At 34.1% G+C, this 23,262-nt stretch overlaps 1 non-coding gene and 1 pseudogene across 1 annotated transcript; both read left to right on the top strand.

Moving 5' to 3' along the window:
- The window catches only part of LOC122230317, an 86,874-nt pseudogene that overhangs the window by 16,162 nt on the left and 47,450 nt on the right, over positions 1–23,262 (top strand).
- LOC122202557 lies at positions 10,059–10,165 on the top strand. Its single transcript, XR_006194731.1, has one exon. It is a non-coding gene; the product is annotated as a U6 spliceosomal RNA (small nuclear RNA).

Below are 23,262 nucleotides of genomic sequence, written 5' to 3'. Positions count from 1 at the left end.
AAAATTTATTGGCATCAGCCAATAAGTTAATAACATAATGAAAAGAAAATGTTAAAAACACAAATGAACAAAACTCACTCAAGAAGAAATAAAGAGTGCAATTAGTCCTATATCTATTAAGACACTGTGTTTATAGTTAACTTTCCAAAAAGGGGAAAAAATATTCATATGGATTTATTAATGAGTTATATAAAAGATTAATGGAAGAAATTATAATTCTAAAAACAAATAAAACAAAACAAAAATCCAGAAAATAGAAAAGAGCATACCTCGTAACTCTTTTTAATGAGGCCAGCATTGCAATGATACCAAAACAGATAATGATATTGTAAGAAAAGAAAATTACAAAATATTATTCCTCATGAACATGGAAAAAAATTCTTAATTTTTTAAAAATTTTTATTTACTTTTGAGAGAGAGAGAGAGAGAGGGAGAGGGAGGGAGAGAGAGAGAGAGAGAGAGAGAGAGACATGAGCAGAGGAGGTGCACAGAGAGGGAGACACAGAATCCGAAGCAGCCTCCAGGCTCTGAGCTGTCAGCAAGAGCCCAATGCAGGGCTTGAACTCACAGACCACGAGATCATGACCTGAGCTGACATCAGACACCCAACTGACTGAGCCACCCAGGCGCCCCAAAAAATTGTTTATAAATATTGGCAAACTAAGCCTAGCATATATAAGTAGAATGGAATATTATAAGTAAGTGACATCTATCCTGGGAACGGGAGGGTATTTCCAGATAAGATTAGCATTGAAATCAGTAGACAGAGTAAAGCAGATTGACCTCAGCAATGTGGGAGGGAATCATCAAATCCACTGACAAACTTCATAGAACAAAAAGGTGATCGGAGGGAAGATTTAGTTTTTATGATGAACTAACTGCTGAACTAGAATATGAGTCCTCTCCTGCCCTGTGGCTAGGAATTATAACATTAGCTTCCCTGGTTCTCAGGCTTTCAGACTCAGATTGAACTGCACAACTAGTTTTCCTGTTTATAGACAGCAGACTGTGGGACATCTCAGCTTCCATAATTTTGTAGCCATTGAGCCAATTTCTTATAGTAAATCAATATCTATCTTTATTATTATCTATCTCTATCTCCTACTAGTTCAGTTTCTCTGAAGAAGCCTGACTACTACAGTAATTCATTTATACCAATATTTTAAAACAGAAAAAAAAATCTGTTCAAAAGATACCTGAATAACATTTGACAAATTTCAATATCTGTTTATGACAACCTATCTTCACAACCTATTAATATAAGCTAAATTTTTCAACCTTATAAAAGATATCTGTTAACTAGAATTAACATCACATCTTATTGCTAAAGACTAAATGGCTCCATTCTGTGATTAGGACCAAAATAAGAATTGCTACTTATACCATTTCTATTCTACAACATGCAAGTTAGTGCAGTAAGACAAGAAAAAGAAATATAAGACATATAGATTTGAAAGTAAGAAATAAAACTGTCTTTATTCTTAGAGGCCATGATTGTCTATAGAGAAAATGTGGAAGAAGATATTAAAATAAGTGAGTTTAGCTAGTTACAGGGGGGAAAAAAGCCAGCATATTAAAATCAATTATCTTTAAACATAGCAGCAATAAACAATTAGATAAGAAATCTTATAAAGATACCATTTACAATACCAGTAAAAATATAACAGAAGAATAAATCTCAAAAAGAAAACACATGGGTATACTTTGTATAATAAACAAACATACCACATTGTTGATAAATATCAAAGAAGAGCTAAGTAAATGGAGAGATATCTCATGTTCATTAATTGGAAGACTTAAAATTGTCAAAATGCAAATTTTTCCCAAATTGATCTACAAACTGAACACAATCTCAGAGAAATCTATGAGGCTACTTTTTAAAAATTTTTTAACGTTTATTTATTTTTGAGACAGAGAGAGACAGAGCATGAATGGGGGAGGGTCAGAGAGAGGGAGACACAAAATCTGAAACAGGCTCTAGGCTCTGAGCTGTCAGCACAGAGCCCGACATGGGGCTCAAACTCACGGACCACGAAATCATGACCTGAGCCAAAGTCGGCCCCTTAACTGACTGAGCTACCCAGGTGCCCCGAGGCTACTTTTAATCTACAAGCTGAGCTAAACTTTATATAGAAAAGCAAGAAATCAAAAGTTGCCAAAACTATTTTGAAAAATGAAAACAAAGTTGTAAGCCTCACACTACCAGATTTGAAGATTTTCTATAAAGCTACAGTAATCATATAGTATGGTATTAGGAAAATGCTAGTCAAATATCAATGGGACACAATGAAAGGTACAGAAATAGACCCACATGCATATAAACAAATTGTTTTGACAAAGTGAGCACTGTTATTCAATAGAGAAGTACTTTGAAACAATTATACATTCTTGTGCAAGGAAAATAACAATGTAAATATAAAAGTAAAAGCTAAAATTGAAAACTTCTACCTAGAAGAAAACAGGAGAAAATCTGATATTGATTTTTTAGATAGAACATATACAAAACCTGTTTTTTGCAAAACATCATTTTTGTTCTTTCTTTTTCTTTTTTCTTTCTTCTTCTTCTTCTTCTTTTTTATTTTATTGCATTTTTTTTATTTTTTTATTTTTACTTTTTTTTTATTACAAATGGATGATAGAAATAGTCTATATTCTTTGGGATGGCAGAAATAGTAGATATCATTGTGGTAGTGTTTATTTAAGTTGGTCAAAATGCACATACCTGTACACCTAAAACAGGTGAGGTTTATTTTTTGCTATTATACCTCAACATGAGTTGGGGAGGGGAGAAAGGAGAGAGAACCTTAAACAGGCTTTACACTGAGCACAGAGCCTGACAAGGGGCTCAGTCCCACAACACTGCGAACATGACCTGAGGCAAAACCGAGAGTCAGGCACTCAACTGAATGAGGCACCTAGGTACCCCAAAACAACATTTTAAAAGAAAAGAAAAGAAAAGAAAAGCAATAGTGTCAGAAAATAATGTTTGCAAAACACATTTAATAAAGTCCTGGTAACCAGAATACACAAAGAAATTTGAAAAATCACTAATAAGAAACAAAATAATAAAAGTGGGTAAAATACATGAAAAGATAATTGACTACAGAAGAGATTTGGATTACAATAAACACATGTAAAGATGCTCACTATCATCAGTCATTAGGCACATGCAAATTAAAACCACAGTGAGATACCACATATCTAATCAAATGCTGAAAAGAAGAAGAAGGAGAAGAAGAAAAAGAATGAAGCAAGTAATGAAAGACTTGACAAAAACAAGTCCTGGCAAGTGGACAAAGCTATAAATTCATATGCTAGATACAAAAGAAATTAAGATGTAGATCTATACAAATGCCTGTACACAAATGTTTATGGTCCTTTTATTCACAATTTTCAAAACCTGGAAATAACACAAAAAGTCATCAACTACCTAATGGATAAACACATCACTGTATATCTACACTACACTCAGCATAAAAAAGGAATGTGTGTAATTCATGCATGACATGAATGAGTCCCAAAAGGAGTATCCTGAATGAACTCAGGAACAGACTCAAAAGGAAATATGTCTTATGACTCCATTTATAAGACATTTAAATTTTTTTATGTTATTTACTTATTTTGAGAGACACGGAAACAGTGTGAGCAGAGGAGGGACAAAGAGAGAAGGAGAGAGAGAAAATTCCAAGCAGTCTCCACACTGTCAGTGCAGAGCCCAATGTGGGACTTAAACTCATGAAACTGTGAGATCATGACCTGAGCCAAAACCGAGTTGGATACTTAACTGACTGAACCACCCAGGTGCCCCTATAAGACATTTCAGGAAAGGTCAAACTATGGGGACAGAAATTAGATCACCATTTACCAAGGACTAAAGCAGTGGTGGTGGTGGGTTATTTGATTACAAATGGATGATAGAAATAGTCTATATTCTTTGGGATGGCAGAAATAGTAGATATCATTGTGGTAGTGTTTATTTAAGTTGGTCAAAATGCACATACCTGTACACCTAAAACAGGTGAGGTTTATTTTTTGCTATTATACCTCAATAAACCTGAAAAATTACATAATTGCTTTAAGACCATAATATTTAATTATTTCTCCTGTTCCTACCTGTTTTCTGGAATGTACTGTTTGAATTTACTGGATTAGGTTGATCTTGGCTGGACCATCTAATATGTCTGAGGACAGGCTGGTGGAGCCTACAGAACTGACTGGTCTGATGAACTTGCTTAGTATGGCTCTTCATGTATTTTCTCTCTTGTAGAAATATGTTCCACATGATATCCTCAGAGTTTCCAGAGAAAGTGGAAACGTCTTGAATATCTTGAGGTTTAGACTTGGACCTAGTACACCATCAGTACTGCTCCATTTTAGGGCCCACAGTAAATTTTAAGGTTGAGTACAAATTCAAGGGTGGTGATATCCTCTACCTCTTTATTAGAAATTGAATAATTTTTACTCTCTACCACAATAAGTGGATAAATAGGTCATTAAGGTAAATTCTATCACACAAACTTTTTTTAATATTTTAGTTTATTTATTTATTTTGAGAGAGAGGGAGAGAGAGAGAGAGAGAGAGAGAGAGAGAAAGAGAAACACAAATGGGGAATGGACAGAGAGAAAGGGAGAGAGAGAGAATCCCAAGCAGGCTCTGCATCGTCAGCACAAAGCCTGATGTGGGGCTTAGACCTACAGACGCTGAGATCATGACCTGAGCCAAAGTCAGATGCTTAACTGACTGAACCACCCAGGCACCCTTCCCTTCCTTCACTCAGACTTTTAATGTTTCCTATAATTTTCTTCATATAAGAATATTTTTAAATCCACAGTCTTGACAAGCTATAATTAAATGCTGCATAATAAACCCTAGAACTTTGATTATGTAGTAAATTTAATGAGAATCATAACTTGTACAATTTAGTTCAAATTAAAAGCTTTGACAACTTGCATTTTTGGAGAATTCAAGACAAATAAGACTTTTGTACAAAATACATTATTATTAATAAATTGGGTTAGCAGAGATCTTTCAAAGGGAAGAAGAGGGAAAATCAGATAATAACTAAATTTTAATAAAAGTAAGCTTTTTTTATGAAAGACAGTGAGCCTAGAGTATATAGAATAGCATTTATATTAATATATATATTAATAAAGTCATTACATATTCTGACACATATAATTTGTGTGACTTTGTAAAATTCATAAAATGGTTACTTTTAAATTAGATAACGTATATGGGACAAAATAAAATCACGAGGGGCACATGGGCGGCTCAGTTCATTAACAGTCCAACTCTTGGTTTCAGGTCCAGTCATGATCTCACAGTTCATGAGATCAAGCCCTGTGAGGGACAGCATGGAGTTTGTTTGGGATTCTCTCTCTTCCTCTTTCTATCTCCCTTTCCCACTCACACACACATTGTTTCTCTCAAAATAAATAAACTTTAAAAAAAGTCCAAATTCTTAAAAAAAATACAATCACATGCTTCTATAGTGCTCACTAAAAGCAAAACCTATCCTAAATAATTTGCACATATTATGTAAATTTAATCCTTATAATATTACTTGAGGTATGTATAATCCGTATTTTACATATGAAAAAAATGGGAAGCTCAGGGAAATTATTAGCACTTTAAGGTAACAATTGCTATAAGAGTCAGGATTTTACTTGAGGCAAACTATGCCAGATTAAAAACTTATTTTAACAGAGTCTGAGACGAAGGTTTGTTTTGGATTGTTTTGAGATGTTGAGGGGTGAGACACAAAGCACTGCGGAACATAAAAGGAGGAAAGCCAATATTGTGCGTTATTGGGTTAGTTACCTATATAGATGCCCCATGTTGATATGGCAGTACCTTCTGATCTGCCTTCCCCTTGGACAAAAAAAGAAGGCATTTTATGCATTGTTTTCCTGTTCTCGTTGGTCAAGGATGGTGCCAAGGGTGTTAATGCCCCTGAAGTTTGAGTGGCTCATGAATGAGTCCCAGTAATTAGCTACAGACTTCACAAATTGCAGAGGTACATGAACTAGGCCCTAGAGAAGACAAAGTAAGATTGCATTTAAGCAAAACTAGTCTTTGCTAATCTAGTTGACTTTACAGGGGCTGAGGTAGACAATAGGGTCTGGAAGTGGGGCATAGGCAGAAACAAGTATCTATATTTACATTTAGAATATAAAAAGGTGATCTAAAATGGTAGCTATCCTGCCAATATATTTCCACAAAATTCATTTTAAAAAAGAGCTATGATAAAAATATGTGTTGAATGCAAAAATCATATTGATTATTAAATGTAAATAAAGGTACATAGTTACTTTCTCAGTCTTTTCTGAATCTCTTATTCAATATGCAAATGATTTGGAGCTAAAATTAATCATGAAATATATTACCTTCCTTATGAGAACTATAAATCAAAGAGAAGTGACTCCTTCTTATCAGAAAGAAATGAAAAAAAAATATGTATTACCTTCAGGCTAAGTGGTTCCATTCTAGAAATATAGTAGGCCATATCTTATCTCCAGTTAGAGATAAGAAGTATTTTAATATCCAAAGGCTTATATTGTTTATTAGTTTCCAAAATTCATATTGATAACGATTATCATTAAATAAAAGAAAATTTGATGCTTCCTCCTCTTCTATATAGAAGGAGGACCTTTAGAGGACAAGGTATAGAGACTAATGAGACACACACACAAGGAAACTCCTTCACCCAGTATCCAGAGATGTATTTGATGTAGTAGAAATATACTCTATCAAAGAAAAGAATTCAGGCTTCATGTCCTTTAGTTTGCACTAAGGTGTTCTGAGGAACAGACCTGAACAGACCTTAGCAATAGCAAAGGTTTACAATCTTCTTTAATAACTCAAACTAGTTCCAGAGTAGATTAAAAGTGCCTTCAACCACAAGGGACATAAAAATTTCCCTGGGTGCAAACAGCCTGCTTTAGAAAAGGCAGGATTCTTTTAACTGTAGTTTAGCTTACTCTCAAGCAAATCTAGTGAATCTTAGAATAAGAATATAATATCATGCTTTTTTCCTAGTCCAAACGAGTCTCTAGAAGGTTAGTATCCATGCTTCAAAAATGCTATCTTTCTGCTTAATATTGCCCGGAAAATAACAGATAGAAGAAATTGAAAAATATCAAAAAGATAAGCCATTTCAGGAAAACCACTTTTGTTTTAAAAAGGACAACTAACAATATATGAGGATGGTTTCATTAAATATATCAATAACAAGCTAAAAGCCCCAGCTATGGTCCTTGTACTGCATGCCAAAAGGCATTCAGAAGTAGCAAATGACATAATGTCTTTAATATTAGTGTAATCTGGACTTGGTCCTAGCTACATTCATTTGGGAAAATGTTCAACATACATTCCACATCTTTTTCTCCCCCACCCCAATTATCTTCCTATATTGTTCATTCAAAGAGGATATATTCCTTTGAAAATTAGTTTCCAACAATAAAATATTCTTTGCATTTTTCAAAAGTCACACGGAGAAACTTACTACAAAAGAAAAAAAAGGCCTTAGAAGTTGGCTGTTTTGTCTCCAAATTAAGCCTCTGTTAGAACCATCGCTCCAAGTGTATGTCATTAACAATAAATGGAATTGATAATAAGGCCCTGTTGCGTAATGAGGTTCCTGCTTAGGGTTTATTAGCTTTTCAATAGATTTGTTTTCTATTTAGATTCAATTTTGAAATTTTCTGCTTTAAATAGCACAACTTTACCAATAAATAGTGAGTTTAGATTTTTAAATGCAAATTACGTATCTTTAATTGTAGTAAACGAATTCATGGAAATGCCATAATTTTACGATTGCTTAAAAAGTTATATTTGAAAAAACATTTTTAATGAAAAATTTTTATCCTTTAAAAGGTAGAGAGAATAGTATAATATACCCCTGTGTAGCTATCATCCAGGTGCAAAACTGGCCAAGTCATACACAATCTTTTAAAACCAATAATCCACTAACTTCTATATTATATTGAAACAAAATATATTATCCATAAATATTATAGCCTATTTAAATGTAATCTCTTTCAAGACTTTTTAAAATCCTAACAGAATTCATAGAATTTTTCAGAAATATAGAAGGGCATATACATAATTTAATGACTAGGGGAGGGTTTATGATGGCACTACAGGAAGACTTGGAATTTACCTCTTCCATGAAACACCAAATGTAAACCTACATATAGAGCAATTCATACTGAAGAAGAACTGAGGACTTACTGAACATCATCTGTACCCCAAAAGATAGAGAACCATGTGGGAACAGCAAGATATAGAGACAGGGTAATCACAGGAACCCCAGCTCCAGAGAAGGTAACTGAATTGATGGGAGAAACACTACTGAGGGACTAGAAGCTGAATCCCCTGCCCTGGGACATAGGGAAAAAGAAAAAAAAAAAGCTATGATTTTAAAAAGGCAACTAGAATTTAAAGGAACCAGCCCTTGACTGTCTGCAGTCCTGGAGAATGCTCTATGTGGTCAGAGGGGCTTGTGAGCCACATTATTTATGCTCCCCTTGGACACCTAGGATAATTTCTGGTAGAGAGCAAAATATTAAAATATTAAAATACAACAATTTCAGAATCATAAACAAGAGTTTCATTTCATGTATCACTAATACAACATATCAAACTACCTACATAATCAAAGAAAATCATATTTGGTTGGTTATCCAACAGAATTCACAGATGTAAGTTACTTTGACAAGGAGGAGAGATCATATTCATATAACAATTTCTGCTCAAGATGTCATATCAAAGCTACATGACAAGACTTCCTTCTTCATTCTAGTACACAAATACTGCATTAAATATATTGGAGATGGGCATACAATTTGAGTTTAGGCACCTATTATAGGAGTGAACTTAAGGCAGTCATATCTGTTCTTGATAAAGAACAGATTGATAAATAACAAATTTCGATAACTAACAGATTGTTTGTTTACATATCAGAGAGCATGGACAAAAGAGAGATATGGACATAGGAACGGACATCAAAATAGGACATCATATGGACATCAAAACTAGGAACAAAACTTTGTGCCTACTGGCATGGACACAAACTGGGCACTGCCAAAAGCAAGCTACCAGTCCCAAATCTTGACTGGAATTTAAAAAAAGTAATTTTTTAAAAGCATTAAAGGATATTAGAAAACTAGGCATTATACATACAGAAGTACCAGGCCTCAAATCAAATCAATCATACAGAAAATTAAACTCAAACTGAGAAACTAATATAAATCTGGTCTTTAACCAGTCCACATGACCCTGGCTAAAACAAACTCAAAATATTGTACAAGGACAACTTATTTCGCTTAACCTAAGACACAGGTATAACTGAGATTTTCACAGAGGAAAACACCTATTGATTTGACATCCAAAGGCAAAATTCACAAAACACAGGAGAATCCACTAATATGAGATAATACAAACAAGAGAATAGCTGAATATTTAAAGATGATGAGGACTTAATGATAAAAACTTGTAAAGAAAAAGAGGGCACCTCAGTGGCTCAGTCAGTTAAGCATGTTACTTTGGCTCAGGTCATGATCCCACAGTTTGTGAGTTCGTGAGTCCCTCATGGGGTGAACTTGAGCCCCACTTCTGGTGAACACAAGCCCCGCTTTGGGTGAGCCTTACATCGCTCTCTTTTTCTCTTTCTTTCTCTTTCTCTCTCTCCTTCTCTCTCCAACCTTGCTCACTTGCGCCCATTCTCTCTCTCTCTCAATTAAAAAAGTGTAAAGAAAAAAATACAATCTTTAAAATAACAAAGATACTTTAAAGGAAATGGCAAGAATAAAACAAAAACAGTACACTTGAAAATGTGGCCTTTAAAGAAAACACTAGATAGACTGGAAGGATGACCAGACGGATTTACCAAACTGGAAGATAAAGTTACAAAAAAAAAAAAATTAGAACATGCCATAGGAAGAAAAATGGTGATAACTTAGACATTTAAAAAATTAGGATTACGGAGACTTGAGACTATCACTTCCAACTATGATGAAGTACCTGGGCCTCTTACAAATAAAGAATGAGAAAATAGGTGCTCGCTTTGGCAGCATATATAATAATATTGGAATGATACAGAGAAGATTAGCGTGTCCCCAGCCCAAGGATGACATACAAATCCTTGAAGTGTTCCATTAAAAAAAAAAAAAAAAAAAAAAAAAGAATGAGAAAATAGGTCAAAATATATGAAATATGTGTTTTCAAACACTGGAACAAAGACAGCACGGGACTGTGATTCCTAAGAGAAGGAGGATAACTGGAGTATTACAATCTGTCCAGCTTTCTTCTGGAAGCACCTTCCATATTGTTATGCAGGAAGAACTAAAAGAAACAGACAATAGCAGCCTTTCAGTGTTCAGTCAGACATATAAAGGGGGCTGGAATTTGAGGAGCGAAGTACAAGATAGTAGATGGCTAACCCCAAGAGTTCCATAAATTTTCATAAAACTTCCTTTGACTCTGTCATTAAACATTAAGCATGAAATGGCTAGAATAAAACTCTTAGGGTCTAGGTAGAGAACCAGTACTGGGTTTGGTGGGGAGAGAGTGGTACTGAATAATTCCTAAATGATCACATGTTGGGATAAGAGACATTTAAATTCTGATCATGCAGAGTGCAAAGAAATTCCTAAATACCTGGGGCATTCAAGAGAGACCTCTGAAGGTTTATAACTTAATCCACAAATAAATAAACTGCTACTCAAAACAAAATTCAAGAGTCTTCAAAGAATAAAAAAGAAAAAATAAAACTCAAAAATAAAACTTACAATGTCCAATACCCAACCAAAAACTTATTAAGTACACAAGGAAGTAGAAAAATAGACTCATAATCCAGAGAATAATCAGTTAATAAAAACTGATGCAGATAACAGAAATGATGAAACATGAACTAGGCATTAAAATAGCTATAAATATGCTCAAGGAAACTAAAAAAAAAAACACAAACATGATGAGAGAAATAGAATATAAATAAAAGAATCAAAACTTGAGAAATAAGACCCAATACCCAATAAATCTGAAATAAAAATTTAACTGGTTAAGGGTTCTTGTTAACAACCCTTTAACTGGTTAAGTGTTCTTGTTATGCAGATGTTTTACATCTGCATAAAAAAATTACTCAAACTTAGTGGTCTAAAATTACCCCAAAATCTTTTCTTATTTCCCAGTTTCTGTGCATCAAGAATTCAGAAAGGGCTCGATTCACAGTTCTGGTTGAGATAATTCATGAGGTCATAACCAGATAGTGGCTGGTAATAAAATAGGAGCAGGTAGGTTGGAGGTTTGCAGAAGCAATTGAGGAATGGCTGACATCTCATTCTTTGGAGGTAGTCCTAGTATCTCTCCATGTAGTCTCCCTGTCTGAACTAGACTGGGTGTCCTTACAACATGGAAGCCTTTTGAAACACTGGATAGTGTATAAAGCAGCTTAGGATTCCAACACAATTGTTCCAGTGTGCAAGGCCAAAGTTGCACCGCTGTGATTACCAAACCTAGAAAGACACATGTAATCATTTCCATCATTGCCTCCAGTCTTCTCAGACTCAAGGGCAGGGGATATAAGATATAAATCCCACCACTTGAAGGGAAGAATGTCAAAGTCATGATATAAGAAGTGAGATATTTATGACCATCTTTAAAATATATAATCTGCCAATCTTTCTTTTCATCATGACATCATTTCACATGAAAATATAGTCACCATCACCTATCCTAAGACTTCTAAATCTTCTCTCATTACAGAATCAGTATGACGTTTGATGTCTCCATAGCTAAATCATGTTCCAGTTCATATGAGCACCCTCAGATGCAATTCCTTGGATATAATTCCCTAGACATCATTTCTCTCAACCTGAACTAAAGAGATAACATATATGCCTTCCACCACTACCTCCAAAATTCAATGGGAAGGAGACAGGAATAGGAAAACCATATATTCCCCATCCATACACAGAAGGAGAAAAGAACACATAGGAGACACCTGTCCATAGCAATTCTGAAATCCAGCTGGAAATATGTGCCAGTTCCTTTATATGTTATTCTCAATGACTCTTGGTTATGCATTTTTGGCTATTTATTTTGCCCCATGAATTATTTTTTTTCATAGTGTTTTCAACTGTGTAGTTTTCTCAGCTTGCTTTCTCTCTATAGTAATTTGAAGATCCAAGGGCTTCTTTTCACTTTTCACTTTATCACTCTGTCACTTTCAATCATGTTGGCCTAATCCTTTTTAAAACTTTGTGGGTTTCCCATGTTTTGATGTACAATGCACACTATTAGAAAATGGCACATATACAAGTATATTCAAATATGCTGTTCTCTACTTGGGGCTCTCAGAAAGTCTGCTGTAGGATAACTGACACTTGGAGTGTTAAAAATACCTGTTGTACAACACAAGGGATCGTTAAAGCATTCTTAAATCATTTGTCTATTTCAAAACGATTTATAAGACATTATTTTAAATCTTCATGAGGACTTAGTAAAGGATCTTAGAGGCATGAACTGTACTTAAAGATTTCCCCTGAAGCATTTATTAATGCAAGAATGTTTTGTATTTATGTTGTTGTCACTGGTACTGTCGTTTTTCTAGCTAGACAGATAGGGATTGAGAAAGTTTTATTTTCAAATACAGAAGATAATGGCTCTCTTTTATCTAAAAGTTTATTCTGTAGTTCATCTCTTTCCTCTTGAATTTTACCATACGGAATGAGAAGAAGCTAGGTAGAATTTTTCACATTCTGCCTGGAAGTCTGTTTAACCAAATCAAGCTTCCATGCACTTTCTAATTTCTACATTTACTGCAGTTGACAGTGTTGTCAAATTTCCACTACTACACACTTACATCGACTCCAGTATTTTCTCTGTATTCCTTTAAGCTCTCCCTGAAAATCTTCTTCAGGTACATTAGGTGTCCACTAACACTCTCCTTGAGATCCTTTATTCTTTCATTTTGAGTCTCACAGGGCCACTCCTGGCTTTTCCTTCTTCTCAACCCCAGAACTTATGCCAAAATTTTTAGGTATTGTTAAGACACCATTCCACTTCCAGGCATAACTTTTTGGTTCTGCTTAGCTATTAGTATGTAAAAAAAACATCTCAAAACTCAGTCACTCAAAACAATGATATTTTATTATCTTTCACAATTTCTCTGAATCAATAATTCAGAAAGATCTTGGATAGACATTTTTGTCTCAGTCATTCATTTGGTTGCAATAAGATGGTTTATGAAACAAAACAGTGTGGAGGAAGCGAAGTAGCTGAGGGAATGCCTGGCCCTCACTCTACCTTTCTGTAGTCCTCTCCTACTTGTGCTCAGTATTGTACTATAACATGGAAATAAATGAAATATAAGTCCTTTGGAAAGTGCGTGGTATTTATTTGCAGACAACATGATTATATAGAAAATTTAATGAATCTACCAAAAAAAAAAAGTAAAAATTCAAGTTTGGGAAATTATATTATTGAGATATCAGTTCTCCCCAAACTTATCTATATAGATTTAATACAATCTATGAAAATCCTAGGAGGCATGTTTTAGAGATTGCCAAGCTACTGCTAAATTTTATGTGGAAAAAGTGAAAAAAAAATAGGTAATAGCCTAAACAAATTCAACAAAGTTGGAGGTCTTATATCACCTGATTACAAAAGCTTAATATAAAGTTATAAAACCATAAGATATAATGTAGAAAAATAGAACAGAAGACATAGTAAAAAAGCAGACATAATCAATTAATTTTCAACACACATGTCAAAATAATTTATGGGTATAAGATAGTTTTTCAACAAATGGTACAGTAACATTTGTACCATTTGTGGATGCCTATGCACAAAAGTGAAATGGAACATATATGCCACTGTAAAATAATAAAATTTCCTTGAAAAAAGGCTTAGGAGAAAATATTCATAAATACACCAAGATATCTTAGATAGGAAACAAAGTACACTGGCTGTAATTAAAAAAAAAAACACCTAGAATATAGAAATAATATTACTAAACAAAAGAACAGATTTAATCCAACAACACATAAAATGGACAAAGAATTATGTCTAGCAGGGATTCATCCCAAGAATGAAAGTTTGGTTTAATGTTCAAATTCTATCAATTAGTTCTCTATATTAATAAGATAAAGCAACACAAATCATATCTCAAACAATGCAGGGAAAAACAAGATTTACAGCACTTCAACACTTATTGATTAAAAAAAAGATCAAGAAACCGGAATTGAAGAAAACTTTCTCATTATGAACGGGGGAATATAAACGTATATTTAACGGTTAAAGACTGAATACTTTCTTGTCAAGATTTGGAATAAGTCAGTAAGGAATAGAAATGACCTCAAACTCACTGAAAATGCATCCCTGATCAAGACTGCTATGCCTGATTTAGCTTCTTGCTTAGAGAAGAGTAATGTGCACTTGGGTACCAGGTATTCAGTGCTCTGGTGAATGTATTCTTTTCTAACCTTATCACAAAACAAAAATAGTATTCATTCAAACAGAATGACAAAATACATACATTTGTAGTTTTGCCCAGACCTATGTTAATTCTCATGCCCTTTGTCATAATATAATACAAAAAGACCTGGGCCATCTAGACATACCAGAGGACAACATATTGATCCATCTATCTGACCATGTTCATGCTGATTGGATAGGATAAGCAAGAAGAGAAAGGAAAATATACATACATAAAATGTGAACCATAATTTTCTTTTTTTAATTAAAAATTTTTTAATGTGTATTTATTTTTGAGAGAGAGAGAGACAGAGCATGAGCAGGGGAGGGGCAGAGAGAAAGGGAGACAGAATCTGAAGCAGGGTTCAGGTTCTGAGCTGTCAGCACAAAACCAGCCCAATGCGGGGCTTGAACCCACAAACCCACAAACCACGAGATCGTGACCTAAGCTGAAGTAGGATGCTTAGCAGACTGAGCCACCCAGGCTCCCAATAATTTTCATAGCAGGTGTATTTACAGTAGTTAAGAACTGTGAACCAAAATTTATATCTATACCAAAATGGGTAAAAATATAAATATTCAATGTAGTAATTCTCAGCAATAAAAAGGAATAAACTACTGATGCACACAACATGAGTGAATCTCAAAAAAACTAAGGCCAGGGAGCCTGGGTGGCTCAGTCAGTTAAGCATCCAATTCTTGATTTCAGCTCAGATCATGATCTCATCTTCCTGAGATGGAGCCCAGGGGCCTTCGACTCTGCACTGGGTGTGGAGCCTGCTTGAGATTCTACCTCTCCCCTTCCCTCTGCCCCTCCCTTGCTGCTCTGTCTCTGTCTCTGTCTCTCTCTTTCTCTCTCAAAACAAAACAAAAACACAAACTAATGCAAATTGAAAGAAGCCAGACTGAAAAGAGTGCATAGTATATTATCCAATTTATATGATGTTCTACAACAAGCGAAGCTACTTGACGGTAAATGAAACTAGAAGGGCACTTGCCTGGGGATGGTGGGTATAAATTGACTAGGAAGTGACATAAGGGATCTTGCTAGTGAAAATGCTCTACACCTACACAGATGTTTGGGGTATATTAGTGTATGGAATTGGGAAAACTCACAAAACTTTACATTTAACATATGTACCTTTTACTTTATGCAAATTACACATACCTCACTAAAAAGTGTCATTACTAAGTGTTATCTTCAAGAATAATATGTCAAGTGCAGTATAAATATGAATTTCTGAAAAGTGAGATACAAATTATATAATAATTCATTCTTCTTCCTTCATGTAGCATATGAGAATATTGACTTTTTAAAATAAACTATTAAAAATGAATAATTCCTTTGAAAATAAATACAATATAAAACAAGTTACCTTAACAATATTGCAATACTTTAATTGTTGTCTATTGTTAAGTAATTATCTTGCCAAAATGCAAATTTTCATAGTTCTTTTTCAGTGTTCCTGGAGGCTCCCCTTCACTTTAAATGTCTAATTGAGGTAATAAAGAAGACAGTATTTTTTGATGCAATTTGCAGAGGCATTCTAATAAAATCCACAAGCACTCACAATCAATACGGTTAAAGGCTAATTTATGAGTTCTCAATAGTTTCTATACAAACATTGCTGCTCCTCCCCTCTGATTTAAAACAAATTCATGCCAAACATTGTGAGCAAGAGAAAATAGTTATTAGGGCTTCCTTCTTCTCTCTGTTTTTAATGAAATATTGAGGAATTCCAAAGAATGTCCTTATTCCTTGGTATATGTTCATTCTCTGAAAGTCTGCTTCTCCTCCCTTTATTAGGTTGCCATTTTGACAAACTTTCCTCATTTACTCCCTCTTACTCAGAGCTGCATTCATACTTTTCTCTTAATTTACTTGGTACTTAGGAAAATAAGGAAATGTTTGTATTGTAAAGGAAAAACTGTTTTGAAATCATCCACTAGAGTGGAAGCTGCAAGATACTTAACATCTAACAAATGTCCAAATATAAACAGAAAGAAGAGTAGATTTCAAAATGGCATTTCCATCACTCTTGTTTAAATCATTTATCCTGGCAGTGCTGACTACATCTTGCTGAATGGCATATGATAGACATTTTAGATACACTGGGAGGCTGACAAAACATTTAAGAAGAATATTTAGCTACTCCATCATTCTTAGTAAAATAGACATTATATTGTCCATATGAAAACTTAATGGATTTTTAAAAATCTTTCCATCAGAATAATAATACAAAAAATTGCACTCTGTTTATCAAAAGATTTAAGTTTAAAATCTGGATAATTTCTTTTAAAAATACCTTGGGGTAGGGGCACCTGAGTGGGTCACTTGGTTAAGCCTCCAACTCTTGATTTCAGCTCAGGTCATGATCTCAGGGTTTGTGGGTTTGAGCCTTACATTGCACTTTTGCATTGAGAGTGAGGAGTCTGCTTGGGATTCTCTCTCTCTCTCTCTCTCTCTCTCTCTGTCCTTTTCCCTCTGCCCCTTCCACACACTCTCTCTCACTCTCTTTCTAAATAAACAAATAAATACATAAATAAACTTTAAAAAATAGGATAGACAGTTTCATTATTTTATGCTCACTTACTTTGCTTTTGAAGTGCAGATGTTACATCAGCTTGGTGAAACAGAACAAAATATATAATTCAAGAGCCAGAAAAGATGCTAGCTCAGCACAGCATGGAGTTTCACCTAAATGTCCACAGGAATGTTTGTCAAAAGTTAAGTCTGCATTTCTTTGTAATTAAAAGAGGATGTTTAATTGAGTAATTTAATCCCTTGGGTTAGTCTGCATTATCCAAAAACAAAAACAAAAAACAAAGGAAATTTGGAATTATTGTGACAATATCTTTAGCAATTATATAGAAAATACATATAAAAATATAACTTCTTAAACTTACACATTATTGGGTACAAAATACATAAAATCTTTAGAAAGTGTGTATTCTGTGTGCACAGTGATCTCATGAATGTTACTTAGTCCATTGCAGTGAAACCTCTATGTAGAGAGGTATATAAACTAATGAGTTGCATATCAGCTACTCAACATTAATTTGATTAAATGACTATAATGGAGAACTAACAGAAAAAATATACTGTTAATGGTAGCCATAAAAATGATAGGTTTACAATTCTGTAGAATTTATGAGTATGCTCTCTATGCAATGTGAAAGAGAGGGCATGAACCCAAATAGCATATATAACTAGGAGACAGGAACTCTGCCAAGTGTATACAATCTTTCAGGATGCTTCTTGTTTATCCACTCACAAGATAAGAAAATCCTTTTTTGTTTGGTTGGGTTTTGGTTTTTGTTGTTGTTTTTTTAAAGAGAGAGAGAGAGCAAGTGTGAGCAGGGGAGGGGGAGAGAGAAGAGAGAGAGAAGGAGAGAAAGAGTCTTAAGCAGGCTCCACACTCAGCATGTAGCCCAACACAGGGCTCAATCTCAGGACCATGAGATCATGACCAGAACCGAAATGAAGAGTCAGATGCTTGTCCTGACTGAGCCATCCAGGTGCCCCAAGATAAGCAAATGATGAGTTAAGTATACACATTGCAGCAGTACTATGCAATGGCAGTGATTAAGAATCACATTGTAGTTTATATAAGAAAATAACAATTTCAAACTCAAGATAAATCATAAAATAGAGCAAGCAGAGTTACTATAGTCCTATAGAAAAGGGTGTAATTAAATGAGGCTGAGGGGAATGAACAAGCCTTCACGGAAATGTTAGTGATATCCACCTAAGTTGTTATTACTAACAAAAGGATACATAAAATCATAAGATACATAGACCATAAGATCACATAATAGTAAATATCATAAATCATAAAGTATTAGAAGATCATTATGTCAATCAATTCATCAATTGATAAACTGAGCATTTATTATGAACATATATGCTTCTTACTCTGGAAGGTGTGCAGGGTAATGTTATAAAAGCAGTTTAGCAGTAATCACTATGCTGAGGAAGACAGGACAAAAAACATGTTCAAAAAACATTTTTAAAGTAGTATTAAAATTTTTTTCAACCCCAACTGAAGCCCATTCTGCAAGTGCTACCAACCACACAACAGAATGATAATGTAGTATACACATTATTTGGCAAGTGAGTTAAACTCAGTTAAACCCAAATATCTGCATCTATTTGTGAATAAATCTGTTTTTTTTCCTCTAAAAAAATTTGGCATACAGTCAACACATTTAGACCTAGAAGGAATACATGGTTCTTTAAAGAGAAAAGAAGAATAGAGAAGACAATGACTGCCCATTTATAGCAAGCAAAACTAGTTTTATCTGTATGCTAACAGTTTATAATGTTGAAATAAATGAAATAACTAGCACTGAATAAATTTAGTAAAGAAAATAGTCATTTGGTGTGATCTTTTGAGAAATTTTGTAGAAATATCAAAAAGAAGCCACACTGGTTAGCTTTGGAAAAGAGCAATAGAGAGCCCTTCTTACTAGGGAAAAAAATTGCAAATTTGTTGAATTGGATGAAACGTCCCAGAAAGATAATAAGAAATATGCTATTTTTGCTGAAATAGAGAATACAAAGTATAGAAACAATGGGAAGAGATGAGTAAATAGAAGTGAAGAATACAGACACAGAAAGGCAATCTCTAATTGAAATAAAATTAAGATATCGGGGTGCCTGGTGGCTCAGTTGGTTAAGTGTCTGACTCTTGTTTTCGGCTCGCGTCACGATCTTATGGTTCATGGGATCAAGCCTCACGTTGGCATTGACACCATGGATCCTGATTGGGATTCTCTCTCTCCCCCTCTCTTGCCCCTCCCCCTTTGCCCCTCCTCTGCTTTCAATCTCTCTCAAAATAAATAAATAAACTTTAAAATTAAGATATCATAAGCTTCTGTGAAGTTACACCACCCCAAAATTTTAAGTCCAACGTTTGAAACATCATTCACAGATACAACACATATCTTGGAATGTATCTAGCCAACTTGATATTCACCCCAAATTGGGAGGAGAATAGGCAATTCTATGTTTAAGTGTTGAATATTTTTCTCTTTTAATAAATAATGAAAGGACCACTAGAGAAGAGTCTAGCAATTTTGAAATATCCCTGCAAAGTTTGTATGTAATTACTAATTTATTCCACCATCACCACACACTATGCATTTAACTACCTCACATTAATACTGCATTTATATATAGCAATCTTACAATGTTACCTCCCTCCTTCCCTCCCCAAATAGTGAAAATATGAATCAATAAAATGGTTTCTTTCAGGGAAGGACATCTTCTTTTGACATAAACAGATATGTGCTATTTGGTTATGATAAAGGGGCCTCTGTGAAAAACATGAAGGAACTAAGAATAGACTAATTGTTCATCATAATATAGAATCACAAATTGGATAACACAGTGCAAAATAACAAAGGAAGAAGTCCAGCAATGCGGTGAAGACTGAAATCCAAGTAGAAAACATGCCAAATTCCCTCATGATCACAGGATCAAAGGATAATTATTTGAGGAATATCTACCACTCAGTATACATTGTTTTGTTGATATGCTTGCTTTCTTCTGTTCCTTTTAATTACTCCAAATGATTCCATAAATGAAAGTACCAGAGATTAGTATCTAACTAAGAGTAAGAAAGGAACAACAGAGGTAAAGGACTATAAACAGACTGGGAAATGGACATTCAGTTGAAAGACAACAACAGAGAGATAATTAAACATAAGGGCAAAGGATGCTATTTTCCTTTGAAAATGGATTAATTTTCTATTACTGTATAACAATTTACCAAATTCAGCAATTTAAAACAACACAAATGTATTCTTTCACAATTTCTATGTATCAACAATCTAGCACAAACTGGTTGCTCTGCTTGTGGTTTCACAAGCCTAAAATCAATGTGTAGCCAGGGCCACTATCTCATTTGAGAGTTAGGGTCCTCTTCAGAGCTCATTCAGGTCATTGACAGAGCTCAACTCCTGGAGGTTATAAAACTGATGTCACTCCTTTTTTTGCTGGTTATTCACTGGGGGACATTCTCAACTTCTAAAGACTGCCTCTTATTACTTTGAATCTCTGAATTTCTCATGTGACATCCATACCCATATTTAAATAGCTTATGTAATTGAGTTAGGCACCCAGGGAACCTCCTTTACTTAAAGTCAGCAGTGTCATATAACATAAGCTAGGCAAAAGTGTGAAATCCCATCATTTTCATTGGTCTGGCCCACATTAAAGAACATGGGATTATACAGGACTTGTACAAAAGGGAGTGAAATTTTGGAGGGACATCTTAGAATTCTCCTACCACAGATGTTCAACTCCACCTTTTGCTTCAGTCTTAATATTTAGACAATCCCCAAGAAGTTGAAAGATGATATTTTCCTTGTAGAAGTAAAGAAATGTATTTAATTTTTCAATTACAGGATTTCCATGATGATTCAATTTTTTTTTGGCTATTTCTATTTTTAACATAATTGCGACTAACTCTAATTTGAGATTTACTTTCAAAGAAAATACGTTATATGTACCATAGTTTTAAAAACACAGAATTTTGGAAGAAAGGTTTACCTAACTTTTATTGTAATTAAGGTTTCTCCAGATAATGCAGGTATGAAAGAATAAATATCTTCAATTTTCTACGAAGTCAAAGAACAATGAACTTATGATAAAGAACTGATGTTGTGGAAGCACCCCAGTCCTAGAAGACATGCTCAAGAACAGGAGTAAGTAAACTATTTTTGTAAACAGCCCATAGTAAATATTTTAGATTTGGAAGGTTAAGAGGCAAAATCACGAACAGTAAAATAAGGACTTTTAGAAAAAGAAAGGCAAGCTTCCACACATATTTTTATGGATGAAACTCAAAATTTTATTTGTAAATACTGAAATTTAAATCCCATATAATTTTTATGTGCCATATATTTTATTTATTTATTTTTGCTTTTTAGCAACTAAAAAAGTAAAATCCATCTGTAGCACATGGGCTATACAAAAACAGACAGCAGGCCAAATTTAGTTTGTGAGCCACAATTGGTTGAACACTTCTCTAGAGTTCTTATAGAAGTCACCCTTGGTCCTATTAATAGCTAAACCTTATTTTTTTTCCCTTACTTTCCAAAGAATCTCTCTGTATATATGTGTACACACACACACACACACACACACACACACACACACACTATTAGACTAATTTTATTTTTTGTTTCTATTTATAATTTAACTCATAAATTCTCCTACTTAATTCCATAGTCATGATTATATACAATTTCATATGACTAGAAATAGATAAAATAAATCCCTATATTTTTGGGTAAGCTATATCCCTGAATGATTTTTTATTTTGGTTCCTATAAGACTCAGTTCTAGGGGCACCTGGGTGGCTCAGTCGGTTTAGCGTCCGACGTGGGTTTGAGCCCCGCAAGGGGCTCTGTGCTGACAGCTCAGAGCCTGGAGCCTGTTTCGGATTCTGTCTCCCTCTCTCTCTGCCCCTCCCACACTCGCACTCTGTCTCTCTCTGTCTCAAAATAAATAAACATTAAAAAAAAATTTTTAAAAAGACTCAGTTCTATTATCTTTTACAAATAAATTTGTTTCACTATGTGACATTAACAATGGCATCTAAAATTTATGGTGTTATTACCTTGTGTCTTTTACAGTGAATGCATACAAAATTTTTAATGAGAACAATTGTGTTTTGTTCATTTTTCTTAGTACTAGTTCTTGGGCTTTTAACAGAAATGTTCCATGGTTTACAGACACACACACAAAAAGATGGCTGAAATTTGCATTGTGCATTTGAGATTAGTAGAGAAAATACGTGCTAACGTAGTCCTTGATAGTCTAATTAACCCATAACACTTCAATCATTTTTTGTGCTCTTAAAACTTTTTCACAAGATTATTTATTCACAAATGGTTGCCTCTTGTACAGAAAGGGTATTTTTAAAGGTAAGATTCAGTAATGATTTCAAGAGATTAAATTATGGTCTATTCGCTTTGAACCCATGAGTAGTTAAATACCTTTCTTGGAAAGTAAACACCAATGTTTAATGGAAGCTAGGATATTAAAAACAGATTAAAATCAGATTTATATTTTTTATATCTTACAAAGCAATATTTATGATTTTTTTTTGACAAAGTGGTACCTCATAAATACTTTTTAAATAGCATTTTATAGGTTTCCAGAAACCTTCTTAAGAAAATGTTTTAACCTTGTGGCCCTAGAAAAGTTTTCAAGCTTGAAAATGCCTTACTGTTCTTTCATTTTCCAGGGCAGAACTTAGGTTTTTTTTTTTGTTTGTTTGTTTGTTTGTTTTTGTAAATTTCAGCTGAATGGAATAAAGAGATTTCTGAAAGATAAGGAAAGATAACCAAAGCAAAATTCAGCTGTTATCACCTCAGCCTTGGGGCAGAACTACAGGACTTTCAAAAGATTGAATCTCAAGAATGAAACAGGTCAGGAACATCCTTGATTTTGACAAATCCAGAGCAGCACCTCAAGAATAGTACTGAAAGAGGAAATGAGCGAGTGTGGAGGTAACAAGCCAACATTGAGGAAAAATAAAATGACTGATTCTGGCATTTAGAGAAATCTTTTGGGTATGAATACATAAAATCTCTTCTAAGTTAAAACAATTATTAAAGGACCTATGTAGTAACTTGTGTCTTACAGAGTTGTCATAAAAGGAAAAAATGGAACAGATACTGGGATGGAAATCAAGGTAATACAGCACCTTATTTCTATAGTTTCAAAACAGTAAGTCTAAGGTAGATGGCTTCTGTTAAATAATTACTAGTTA

Source organism: Panthera leo, chromosome A1, assembly GCF_018350215.1.
Source record: "Panthera leo isolate Ple1 chromosome A1, P.leo_Ple1_pat1.1, whole genome shotgun sequence".
In the NCBI taxonomy this organism is placed as follows: domain Eukaryota; kingdom Metazoa; phylum Chordata; class Mammalia; order Carnivora; family Felidae; genus Panthera; species Panthera leo.
Note: the sequence above shows the minus strand (reverse complement) of the source record. Positions and strands in the feature narration are given on the sequence as shown.